This window comes from Cuculus canorus, chromosome 22, assembly GCF_017976375.1.
Source record: "Cuculus canorus isolate bCucCan1 chromosome 22, bCucCan1.pri, whole genome shotgun sequence".
NCBI lineage: Eukaryota > Metazoa > Chordata > Aves > Cuculiformes > Cuculidae > Cuculus > Cuculus canorus.
Window position 1 is genome coordinate 1,741,583 of NC_071422.1, and position 13,113 is coordinate 1,754,695.

A 13,113-nucleotide genomic window follows, 5' to 3' on the forward strand; every position below is an offset into this window, starting at 1 on the left:
GGCCCTCAGCTCTGGGGGGACCCCACAGCTCCAAGGAGACCCAACACCCCTGACCCCCGTTGGCTCAGTTGGCTCCCGGTTGCCCACCGGGAGCTGTGCCACATACAGTACTTTGTGGCACTTGGTAGTGGAGGGCTGTGCTTTTTTGGGGGCTGTGGTTGGGTTTGCTAAAAACCCCAAATCCCACTCCTGGAAGAATGCTTTCTAGCTGTGCCAGCGCTGCCAGGTTCAAACTTTGCAGCCTGATCCTTAGTTTGATGGGAAGCACTTGACAGAGCTCCTCTCTGCATGTCATTAACCCTCTCACGCCACCGCCTGGGATGGAAATCGTTAATCCCTAAAATTCAGTTGCCACAAATTTAACCCTGATAAGGAGCGGCCACCCAGCTCTCTGAATCGCATCCAGCAGCTGCTCCGTTTTATAATGACTGTGCATTTATGCAAGAGCTGAGTGGCAAGTTTTCCATTTATTATTCTTCTTCTAAAGCTGGGGGGGGAATCCTCTTAAAACCCCCCAAATCATGTAGTAATATTCCCAAAGAAAAGCTACCAGTGCAAACCCCACCTCCCCCTGCTCCGACTGAGCCGCTGCTGCCGCTTTATTAATTCCTTTGCGCTGTGAGTGACAGTCCTCCCGAAGTGATAATTGGTGCACTGTATCTTTAAAAGGTTAAAACCCTTTTCAAAAAGGCCTAGACTCATAGTGGGAAAAGACAAGAGAGGCTTTGGCTGGCTTGGGATCCAGCAAACAGCTGCTGATTAGAGGCTGCGTCTTCAGGCTGAATTTATTACATATTTTTCGGCAGCAGGGATTCGAGGAGGAAGCTTCCGTTTGGGTTTCTTGCTCGTGGTTTATTTTTATTCCGAGGAATAACAGAGGAAGGATTTGTTCCGGCTGGAGCATGCTCACAACCTGCAAGATCTCCCATTATTAAACTGCCTACTTTGGGCTTTAATATACATGTGGTTTATTTTTTTGTTGGTTTTATTAGCATTATTATTATTTGGCAGCGTGCGTCTCTATTTTTTTTTTCATTTAATAATTCATTTTGAAAGGAAGCTGATCTCGTCATGAGCTTTCTCCTTCCTTACTCGAAACAGGTGCTAATGAAAGAATGCAAATAGCACCGGCTGAGCCGAACATTTCATAAAGAAGGGAACAGCCACCGACCCCAAACGCTCCGGGATCTCCTGCCAGCACCCAGCAAAGGTAGGCATCTCTGGGGTTTTTTTTGTTCTCCCTGTGCATTTTCGCAAGCCGTATATTTTTCTCCCCACCTCCCTTGCTGCTGGTGCACAACCGGACGGTGAGATTCCATTTTGCCTCCCGAAAGGTGTCAGGTTGCTACCGAAATGCTTGTCCGCTGCACACTGAGTGTGCACATATATATACGTGTGTGTGTGTGTGTGTATTCCCTGGGTGGCCGCGCTGGCTGCGTGCATGGCGCGATGGGCGAGCTCCCCAAGCCCGAGGTAACCTTAGTGGTGTCAATCAGCTTGCAGCCAGCCTGTAACCCTGTCCCCGCCGCACTCGCTCCTACTTCGCTGCTTGCTCCTGCTTAATTAAGCCCTGGCTGTCGCATGAATTCATCGTCGCTTGACAGCGATTTCATTTTCGCCCAATGTGCATAGATAATGATTATTATATTTTTTTTTTCTTGCTGAGGGCGGTGGGAGGCGAACGCCGCGTGTGCTGGTGCCGTGGGAGAGGGACACAGGCGTGCAGAGCGGCACGGGCATCCCAGTCACTGCCTCGGTGGAAAAATGGACATGTTGCTCCGTGGGGAGCCTCATCCTCCTGGGGTGAAGTGGGTGCTTGTGCCGAGGCCCTGCTCTGCTTCCCATCCTGCATTTATGCTCCCTGCGGAGTAGAAGCAGCTGGTACCTGGTGGTACAGCATTTGCAAACATATTAAAACATAATATTCTGACACCCCCCCCCCCGTTTTAACAGCTTGAGCCCTTCCTGGGGCTGAATCCCCTTTGCCTGCGCAAAGCCTGGGTACTGGCTTTTCTTTTTCCACCCTGCCTAATTCTGTTTGCACGTGCTTGGGGCTGGCAATTTGGCAGCGCTGGGCTCTTATCCTCAGATGTTTGTCCTTTGCTGGGAGCTGGAGTTTTCCCCGTGCTGGCGGGCTGCTGTGGCAGAGGCAGGTGGAGGCATCCGCAGCGGCCGTTTGGCAGCCCCAGGCGTTACCTGGCCACCGCTCTCCGGCTCCGCGTTTATCTGCTGTGTTCCCATAGCTGCGAGCCTGGGCTTGCAGCAGGGACTGCAGTGGCCTCTCCAAAGGCCAAATCCAGCCCTCGCTTGGGATCATTCAGCTCCTTCAGCCCTATGAATCTCTCAGGGCAGAAATTAGCCCTTTGTCTGGAAGTTTGCATTTATATCTTGGTGTGTTTAAGTGTCTTTGAGCAATATATTTCTTTTCTCTGTACATGTGCAAGATTATCTGTAGCTTTTTTTGCCTGACTGTTAAGGAAAGGATCTGCAAAAAGTTTACCCCAATTAATTGTGCAAGCCGAGGGTGGGAAGCACATGAAATAAAAGACTTATTTTATATAAACAAGCCTTCAAGGCTTCCTAGAAAGAGAACTTGTGAATATCTAACCTGCCAGATAAAAAGTAATCAAAACTGAATATGCAGTCTGGTCTATGTGCCCTTTCCAAAAGCAGATAATTTTTAATTAGGAGTTTATTATGGGTTGCATGCAGGAGAATATGGTTAAGATATCAGCTTTTGCAGCAGCAGCAGGATACGACGACTCTAAGCACTTTTGGCTGGGTGCGGAGCTGTGAGAGCTTTGCATCCCAGCCGTGGCAGATCTGAGTGCTGTTGGGTACTGCTGACCCCTGCCTTGTGCTTTGAGATGCAAAGAAAATGCTTCCACACATCTTGCAGTCCCTCGTGCCGAGGCAGCGACGCTTGGCTCACGTCAGGGCTTCGTGGTCCTGCAGAGACAGGACTTTCTCTCTGGTTTTCACTCTCTGCCAACAAATGTGCATGACCAGTGCTACTGTATTTTTTTTCTCCTTTTGGAGATTGCAAATCCTCCCAGCTGCAACAAAACGCTGGGAGGTTGGTCAGTATTTCTTCCTCCTTTCGGGCAGCCTGCATGCTCAGAGGGATTTCTGCAAAGCTCTGCCATGTGGGAGCTTTCTGCTCATCTCCAGTCCTGAGCTTTCCCTCCGCTCAGGTTGATGGGAAACGGTTTGGATGAGAAACCTCCCAAGAAAGCCCAAGCAGGTGGTAACTAAGGAGGGCAAGGATGGGAAAGTGGTGTTTTTCCTATCAAATTGTCTCCTGTACAGGGCATGGGCTTCTGTTCTGCTGCCTCTGGGGCCGTGGAACCCTTAATATATGGCCCAGCTCAGCTCCTCCTCCCAGTTTCTTAAGCAGGAGACAGCAGATTTTATCCCGTGCAGTTCCAGAGCCAGTGTGCTCCTCTGCAGAGGTGGTGGCATCCGAGTCCTTCCAGGAGTTGCTCTTTTATGAAGCCTCTGTAATACCTTGAGACTGGTGCGAGTTGGTATCATTAGCCTGACTTTTAACCTTTCATCACAGAAAAGGAAATGAAACTGTTGTTCTGCAAGGCAACAAAGCCCAGGTTATCTGATGGCATTGTGCTTGTGAAGGATGCTCTTGGTTATTTTGCTTGCAATAGTTGTAAAACTCCTATAAATGTACATTATGTGCAAGGTCATGGCTTTCAAATGGCTCTCTAGCGTCTTGGCTCCTTGTGGTAAACATTGTGGCTGGCCTGTCCCGCTGAGTAATGTATGTGGGGATATTTGCTGGGAAATTTGAGGTAGTTGTGGATGGGCCAAGAAATTTTCTGGAGCCCTGGAGGAGCCCAGGTTCAGAATGCTTTAAAGGCCTCCTTCTTGGGTGCACTTTAACTCTGGATTTCCACCTGGACCTGGGCTGCTCCAGCAGTGACCAGAAGTCTCAGCTATCTCTGTTCATGTTGAGAAGCTGGTGAGGAAGGGCTTGGTGCCAGGAGAGCAGGAACATAACACTGACCTAAACCCATCATTGTTAATTTGACCATCTGGGAGTGAGTCTTTCTGCCTTGCGCTGGTAGGAGTGCGAACCATCTAGACTTGTTTGGGGCAAAAAAAATGTCTTCTTTCTCCAGGTAAAGCTAAATATCTGCCGCTATCTCAGTTAAGGTGGGTGTATAATGCTGGGTTGGTGTGGATTCTCCAAGGGATAGAACATCCCAGCACTGTCATTTATTTGACTGCTTAAAGGTGCAAGTCGTTTTCTGAAGAGGATCTTCACAAATATATGTAAGCTGGTTGTTACTCACCCATGTTTGACCATGTTACTAAGCTTACTGTCAGAATTTTGTAGCCCAAATATCTTCATTTAGTTCTTTAAAGAGTTCAGAAACTTTTATGCTGGGAATGGAAACGTAGCGACTATGTAAACCACGGATTCACTCAGTACTAATCTCGGTGGTTGACTGAGGTGGTGGTGGGGAAAGTGGCACGGCCTTTTTGGTTCACCTTTAACCTTTCTGCGTCTTTTTCTGCTGTGTGGGAAATGGGGAGGAGGGAGGAGGAGCCGTTTGGCCAGGATCAGTGTGAGTCCCTGGCAGACTGAAAATACAAGTAATAAGTTTTTGACTCTAAGCTCTAACCGCACAGAGCAGCGCTCGCTGGTTTGTGGGTTAGATGACTTTTTGCTGGGCAAACGTCGGTGCTGTAGGGAAATGGATGGTGAAATGTGTTTCACCATACAGGTAACCCCTGTCCTAGACGTGTTTTGTTGCACAGATGATCCTTGCTGTGAGATGCGGGAGCAATCCCAGCTCCAGGGGTGTGGATGCTGTGGTGAGCTCTGGGCTGTTTGGAGGTGTACACTGTGACCAGGAGCTGTTACCAATGACTTGAATAATTTAACGAGGCACGTTGTGTGCAGCGTGGCCCGCTTTGGCTCTCAGGGGGCCACGTGTGAAAGCCATTGTGGCTGAGGGAAGTGGGATGCTGCTGACCTCCCTCAGGAGCAGAGGGAGGGGGAGCTGCAGAAATAGGAGCCCAGCTGCTGGTCCCAGCCTGGGGTTGGTCTGGATGAGTTTGTTGTAACCCAGAATGACCCTGACCCTAGTTGTCCTGGCTGTTCTGCCTCTCCCTGCAGCTGGGAGAAGAGGATCCCGCATTCCTACTGCTCCGGGGCTGCTTGCAAGCTCCCTGTGTAGGAATCCCATGGGATGCAAGACCTTCAGATGGGTTGTCTGCCCTTCAAAGAGCCCAGGTGTTTTAGTGCATTGGAGAGATTATCTCTTGTTTGCTTCCCCTCCAATGCGCCATGTCGTCACACTGGCAGCTCTTGATGTGGGCATCTTTGAAAAGAGCTTGGTCAATAAAATCCGGTGGAGGGACAACCGCAGGTGGCTGGACCATCTCCTGCATCTCTGGAGGAAGGGCCCAGGGCTGCTGCTGACTCGTGGCCCAAGTTTGGGGGCTGCCAGAAAAAAACAAATGAGTAAACCCTGATGTAACAAGTGATTTGTTGAAAATAAGTCACTGCAGAATTTGTCATTTGGTCAAAGTGTGAGTGAGAAATGCGAGCGCCACTCGTGATGATGTCAGGGATGATCTCAGAGTCCTTCAAAATACACCTCTGCTACAAACAAGCCTTCTAACTCTCTTTTTTTAGTTGCACTTAGAGTTTAAGCACATTTTCTATATCCTGGTGGGTGTTACTGCTCAATGATGGATTTGAAATCAAAAGATCTAGTATGTTTGAAATAACATTTAAAATTGGAGCTCATATGGTCTTGTAGATAATGGCTCACGTGCATTAGAACAGACTCCTGGGACAGGCTCAGCTGTGCAAGCATAATCCCATCCTGCCCCAACCTGGTCCCTCTCATCCGTCCTACGTCATCTGTATTTCAAAGACATTTCTAGTCCTCACCAGCTGACTCCCCTTTGCTGCTGTATTTTACTCCATGACAACAAATTTATCATCCCTCACCCCTGTTCTTATCACCTTTACCAGATTCTGTGTTGATTGTCACAGTCATAGAATCATAGAATGATTTGGGTTGCAATCCTGTATGTTGTGTTACCATTGACCCCATTTTTTGTGTGCTTTTAATGCATGTTTTCAGTTTTGGGGTCTTTGGGGTTCTTTTTTGTTTTTAATGTGCTCCTGGCATCGTAGTGAATTTTATGGGAGAGTGAAAACTGCTGAGCCAAACAAATTGTTTTGTTTTTAATGGCTGTTCAAAAGCAGTTTGGCCAGGTTTTGCCTGAAAACTCTTTGCTGCAGTGAATCTGTTGCTAGAAATGAATTCTCCAGATGGCCCTGTGCGACAGGGACTTCTCCAGCAAGCTTCTACCTTACCGATAGTGGCATTTGATGATAACTTAGATTAATGTATCAGACAGTAATTTTATTCAGTGAAAAAAAATCTACTACCTGGCAAGTGAAGGACTTGTACTGTGCAGTCCTGGCAGATTGAAGGGAAATATTTAGAGTGGCTTCGTGTCTCCAAACAAGACGTGGTGCCATGCCAAGAGGAGGGAGGTGTCTCTGGGGGTCAGACCACCCACTACAGGGGGTGAACGTTGAACCCGGGCCAGCTTCAACAGCAATGAGAAAGTGTGCTAGTGTGTACGGCTCACGGGCTGCAAGGTGCATGGGGGCAGAGTCAGCAGAGCATGAACCACAGACTTAAAATAAATAAATAAGGTAACGAATGGAAGATATTGCTGTTACAGCCAAGTGAGTTGCTTTTTAGAGTGCTTAATATATACCTAGCTTAGTTTATAGTGTGAGTGAAAGACATGCTTTTCAGCTGGGACAGAAAATACATTATTGAACTCCTCAATTACTCTGTGGATTAAGCATCAATAGGATTTATTTTTCCTTTGTGAAGCTATAGTAACCTGGAAGCAAAAGTCCTGTGGAAAGTTTTTCTCCTAAGTCACAAAAAGTATTAATTTTCCTCCATCCTCTGCACACTCGTATGTCTGTGAAGTGAGACACATGTACTCGCTCTCCCAGTGCCAGGGCATAGTTGATCATAGAGTCACAGATTGGTTTGGATTGGAAGGCATCTCAAAGCCCACCCTGTTCAACCTCCTGCTGTGGGCAGGGACACCTCCCACTGGATCGGGGGCTCCAAGCCCCATCCAACCTGGCCTTGAACCCCTCCAGGGATGGGGCAGCCACCACTGCTCTGGGCAACCTGGGCCAGGGCCTCCCCACCCTCAGAGCAAAACATTGCTTCCTAAGATCTCATCTCAATCTCCTCTCTTGCAGCTGAAGACCATCACTAATAAACCCTGAAACTTAAAAAAGCTTAAAACCATTGATGGCTGGGTTGATGTTACCCAAGGTCTCTTGTGTTTCCCTGAACCGCAGGCAGTTAAGGCAAGAATGACTCCTTGGTTTTGCTTTTACAGGAATGTATCATCCTGTAAGGCTAAAGTTTTGTTTCTTGGCCTTAGTTCCTTGTTGACTCTTCAGCAAATGCCAGGGGGGGTTTGTGTGGTGCGGGCCTAGCTGGTTTGCTGTTGAGCAGGAAGGTCATCTTGCTGTTTGTCTAGGTTCCACCTTTATGGAACCTGGTCTTGATGGAGATTTCAGGGTGCTCCATCATACAGAGGAGGTGGTAAAATCAGAAAGGAGATTCCTTTTGGTGTATTGTGCGACAACAGTGAACTTGGGCCGTCTGCAACGGGCAGTGTGCTCGGCCGACCACAGGCCACAGAGAAGGCGGCTGGGCTGTGTTCATGGGGAAGAAATCCGTGCACCTTTCACCTCTTGTTTTATACAATCTGCATTTCCATGATTCGATTTCCACAGCCCTTTGTTAACTGGGCAGGGATTGATAATGTAAATAACACCAGAACTCAAAAGTGTGCTGGAAAACTTACATGGTGAACACTAGGGAAGTAGCTAAATGTCCAGGACATCTAATTCAGCACCACAATTTAACTTGTTAACGAATGCAGGAGTGTTACAAGTTATGATAAAGCCATACAAAAGCTCTGTGATTTGTATGCCTTTGCTGTTGCGATTTGGAGGTGCGATGTAGGGGTATGTTCTCATGTTCTCTCCTGGTAAACCAGCTCATCGGTTCTGTTGCTGCCTTGTGCTTCCCACCGCTGTCTCCCAGGGTGATTTTATCACCTATGAAGGCTGTGCAAATCATATCAGATTCCTCAGATAGGGACAACTCGAAGGCAGCTGCAATTAGTCTGCATCCATAGTCATTCTGCACTTTGTTATGTGGTGCTGTGTACGCTTTTGAGGCAGGAACCCATCCCTGAGCAGCCTGTTGTTCCTTACAGAGGAAGAGGTTGGGTAAACTTAAAAACTATGAGGCCAGTTTTCTTAGTTAACTGTAGAGAGCAGGTTTCTGTTGCTTCTGCTGCTGTTTCTGTCAGCATTTATATGTTTTTTCCCAGTCATTTGGATTTTGCTCAATGTTTGCCATTGCAAAAGCTACTCAGGGACTGAGGCTGGCTCAAGAAGCAAAGCCCCGAGTTAAAAATGCATATTGGGATGAAAAATTGTTTAGTCCTCGACGACTGAATAACCATAAAATGAACTTGGTTCTCAAGAGCAAACTGCAAAGGTGTGGGGAGAGGGAGGACGCCAACATCAATATCACATAAAGGCTGTGAAGTTAAGCAATCAAAAGATGGAATAAGTAAGCGTTTGGTTGAATATGTAATCGTAACTTCCCTTTGTCTGCGTGATGCTTATCAGATAGAATGCAATCTTGTGTTATTTACAACTTTCAATAAATAGATATTTAAGATAAGCTCGATCATGTAATTAAAGACTTTTGACACATGGCCAGATGCTCTGCCTTTATGTTTGTGTAAATGAGAGCAGAGGGTGGCTGTGTACCACAGCGCCTGTGCGCAAGTGGCTACAAAAAGGGCTCTTTGTCCCAGTGTAACTGCATTTTCTGCATCTAGGTGGCATGGAGGGATGGGACCATTCCCTCTGTAGGGCAGGAGGGGAAACTGTAGACATCAACTGGCTAAGATGAGATGTGTTTTTGCAACTGTTTATAAAAGGTGTGCCCTCAAGCAGGAGAGTGGCCCAGATTTTCCAGACGGTGTTTCGGAAAGGAAATATAAGCTCCCCATGGGATGGGTGGTGGCTTTGTCCTTGCAGTTGAGCTCTGAGCTCCAGGAGTCGGAGCTGAGCTTTACTCTGGGTTCCTCATCTCATAGGCTTGGTGAGGCCAAAGCTTTGGTTTGAGGCTGAGCCCAGGGTCTAGGGCTGAGCTTAAGGTCTGATCTGGGGCTGAGCTCAGGGTCTGGGGCTGAGCCTAAAGTCTGGTCTGGGGCTGAGCCTAAGGTCTCGGAGTGAACCCAGAGTCTGGGGCTGAGCCCAGGGTCTGGGCAGACTTTACCCCAGCGTCTGGGCAGACTTTACCCCAGCAGCCTTTCAGTGTCCTGAGAGAGGATGACATTGCATAACTAGGGTTAGGTAAAAGTCTTGGTAGGATTGCAATTGGAGAGCCCAAGGTGCAGGGCTGGAGAAAGACCCAGAGCATGCAACTTGTGAAGAAGTGAACATTGGGGACTTCTGGGATTTTTTGAGCCCAGCTGGAATTCTCAGGGACGATGGAAGAAAATAAGTGCTCCTTGCAGGTAAGAGCTCTGCACCTCAGTGATATGGGTCATGAACTTAAAGAGTGGGGCTTGAGCCTTGCAAAATATTCATTTGGGTGGGAATAGTTTCTGCTGCAAAGATACAGATGAAGGTGGAGCCTGTCCTGGCCTCCTGGAAGAGCCTTCCTGGCTATTGTGTGCTCCAGCATCGCTGCAATACAGAAGTATTGCTCAGGGGAAGTGTGGTAATGGGCTCTTGTTATGGAACTGTCCCAGCATCCCATGGGCACCTTGGCTTTCATAGAATCACAGAATCATTGATGCTGGAAAAGACCTCTAAGCTCATCCAATCCAACAGTCAGCTTGTCACAGCCGTGCCTACTAAACCCTGTCCCAAAGTGCCACAGGCACATGTCTTTTGAACCCCTCCAGGAATAGAGACTCCCCCACTGCCCTGCACAGCCTCTGCCGGGGCTTCACCACTCTGTCAGTAAAAAAATTTTTCCTAATGCCCAATCTAACCCCTCCCCTGGCGCAACTTGAGGCCATTTCCTCTCATCCCATCACTTGTCACTTGGGAGAAGAGCCCAGCACCCATCTCAGCACAACCTCCTTTCTGGGGTCTACAAGAGCATCGAGGTCTCCCCTCAGCCTTCTCTTCTCCAGGCGAAACAGCCTCAGGTCCCACAGCCCCTGGGCTCCAGACTTATTCCCAGCTCCATTCCTTTTTTCCAGACACGCTCCCCTTCCTCTCTGTCCTTCTTGTACTGAGGGGCCCAAAACTGAACCCAAGATTCCATGTGCAGCCTCACCAGCTCCGAGTGCAGGGGGACATTCCCTTCCCTGCTCCTACCGGATGATCTCATATCCCCAGAGACTCCTGTGGGTTGCAGATGGATTTAATCTGAAGAAAAGCGTGGTGAAGGATTCTGTATTTGGTGATATAAAGTTAGAAATAAAAGTAGTAGAAAGGAGGAGGGGAAATCTGCATTTGTAGTGTTTGTATACTGGCACATTGTCTGCTTTTTCTTAACAGGGTGGAATCATTGCATTAAGTTTTTGTGTAATTTTCTATGATACCTTTTTTCTTCTGTTTTTAAAGAAGACAGAGAGTTCTTGGTGCTTTAAGTAGGGTGTGCTGCTCCTCTCAAACTTATGCCAATAGAAATCATCCATAAACTCAGTGTTTGTTGGCTCGATATTGACTGACTTTGCCTCTTGGTGCTGCAAATGAAACGTTTTCCTCCTATGCACCTGTTTCTGCATTTGCACCATGATAAAAACCCATGCCATGGTACAACCAGCTCCCAATGCACAACCCCACTGTTTTTTGGGGTATGTTTTTTAGCAGTCTAAACCTTTTTAAAACCTTAAAGCTGCATAAGCAGCTTAATCCAGTCTAAAGCCTTAGATCATTTTAAACAGCTTGTGCCAATATAAGGACTTAGATTATCTTAAATACCTTAAACAGATCTAAAGCTTTAGTGAAAGAATTTGGCCAGTCTCAGATTTGGTTGCTTATTTGATTGAATTCACAGGGACATTGGTCACCACTGGGTGACTCTGCCCAGTGTACTGGAAGATGCCCTGATTTTCTCTATCTTACACTTTGGATATTTGACTGTTCGACATGTGAACACAGCAGTAAAGTCTGAATCAGTAACCTTAACTCTGCCCTCGTACTAAGGTCATGATCATCTCTTAACTCCTGCACATGGCCCAGGGTTATTTTGGCTAAATAGGCTTCTAATTTGCAGGGGAAAATGAAACCTGTTACAACAGTTGAGGATTTTCAAAGAACCATGAGCGCCTAAGTTGCCCTTTGCAGTCTGGATTCTTATAAATTGCTTATATAGCTTGGAAAATCACATCTTAAGATGTGGTAGCTTAATTAAACCTCTTTACAAATGTGCGTAAACGGAGGAATGAGTGCAGACTGTGACTTTGATTAAGTTGGACATTCTCTGCTTCTTCCCTTCTCTTCGGTATCCACCTCCCCACATTTGCACTGGCCCAGGTTGGCCAGAGAAGTCACGGATGCCCCATCCCTGGAGGTGTTCAAGGCCAGGTTGAATGGGGGTTTGAGGAACCTGATCCAGTGGGAGGTGTCCCTGCCCGTGGCAGGGGAGTGGAACTGCTTGGGTTTTAAGGTCTCTTTCAATCCAGACTGTTACATATTCTGTGTTCCTCATGATATTATTGTAAGGTTGGATTCTTCCTTCATTTTGCAAGGAAAAATCACAAGAGGTGCAGGCTCAGAGCTAGGAGATTTTATTGTTTCCTCATTTGAATTAGATGGAGTTTTACTTCCACACCAGCCAGCCCTGAAAGGCTCAGTTCCTCGCTTTCGCTTAGAATGCAGCTTCGCTGAAAGCTGAAGGAGCAGCAGCCTCAGGAATATTTCTTTTAGGAGATATGCCGACAATAACACTACGGCAGTAAGAAGACGTTGTCAGTGAAATTTTCTGCTCAGACTTCATAGCTAAGGAAAAGAGCCAACGCACTTTCCTCCTACTGAACTCTTGGATGCAATTTGTAGAGCTGAGGAGTGTCTGTTTCTCTGTGATTGTGGTTCCTGGGGCAGCAAACCAGCCTTTCGGCATCTTGTGCTGTGATGTTGCTTCAGTCTCACTTGCACCCTTGCTGCTTTGGCCATGTGGAATTGAATTTTATTTGTCTACAGCTCTCTGAAATGAGGTTGTAGTGAAGTGGGTGCTGGGCTCTTCTCCCCAGTGACAGGTAATAGGATGAGAAGAAATGGCCTCAGGTTGCACAGGGGCAGGTTCAGATTGGACACCAGGGAAAATATCCTCACCAAAAGGGTTCTCAGGCACTGACAGAGTCTGCCCAGAGAGGTAGTGGGGTCACCACCCCTGAAGGGGTTTAAAAGATGAGTGGATGAGGTGCTCAGGGATATGTTGTTTTAATGGACAGGGAGGGTTGGCCTCAACCATCTCAAAGGTCTTCTCCAGCCTAGTGATTCTGTTATTCTATGAATTATACTTATTGGGAGCACTGTGACAAAGGGAGTTTGTAGCTATGCACATGAAATAATGTTAACCTGAAGCTCTCTTCTCAGTTGCTGTATAGAATGCAGTGTTGGAATGAACCCAAGTAAATTGGAGATGAAAGTGTGACAGTTCGTAGTGAAGACTAGCAGGGAGCAAACCTGGGATCTCCATTCATTGTCCTCACGGGCTCTGCCATGTGCAATATCTGCTTTTCAATCTGTCCTACAGATCGGCAAAACAGATGCACATGGATCTCTGACATTGCGAGGAGACGATATTGGAGTACTTTCATGTCTGAGAACTGTTTTAACTTGCAAGAACTTTAGAAAAGTAACGAAAAGTTTTGGTTTCATTTTTAGCAATGGCTGTTTTTCAGGCTCGAGTGTTAGATCGCTAACACAGGGTATTCACAGCGCAGCTGCTAATAACTTCTGGTCTCCTGCATTTTATTCACTTAAAAATTAATGTAGTTATTATTCATAGAAGTAGTAGGTGAGGGCTTGCTTGAAGG

General features: G+C 47.2%; 1 long non-coding RNA gene across 2 annotated transcripts in view; it reads left to right on the plus strand.

The window, feature by feature from the left end:
• Positions 1 to 706: 706 nt before the first annotated feature.
• LOC128854286 (uncharacterized) overlaps positions 707 to 13,113 on the plus strand; it is a 204,635-nt gene continuing 192,228 nt past the window's right edge. For both annotated transcript variants that reach the window (XR_008453296.1, XR_008453297.1), the window contains exon 1: positions 707 to 1,210. This is a non-coding gene — a long non-coding RNA (uncharacterized LOC128854286). The remainder of the gene's footprint in view (positions 1,211 to 13,113) is intronic.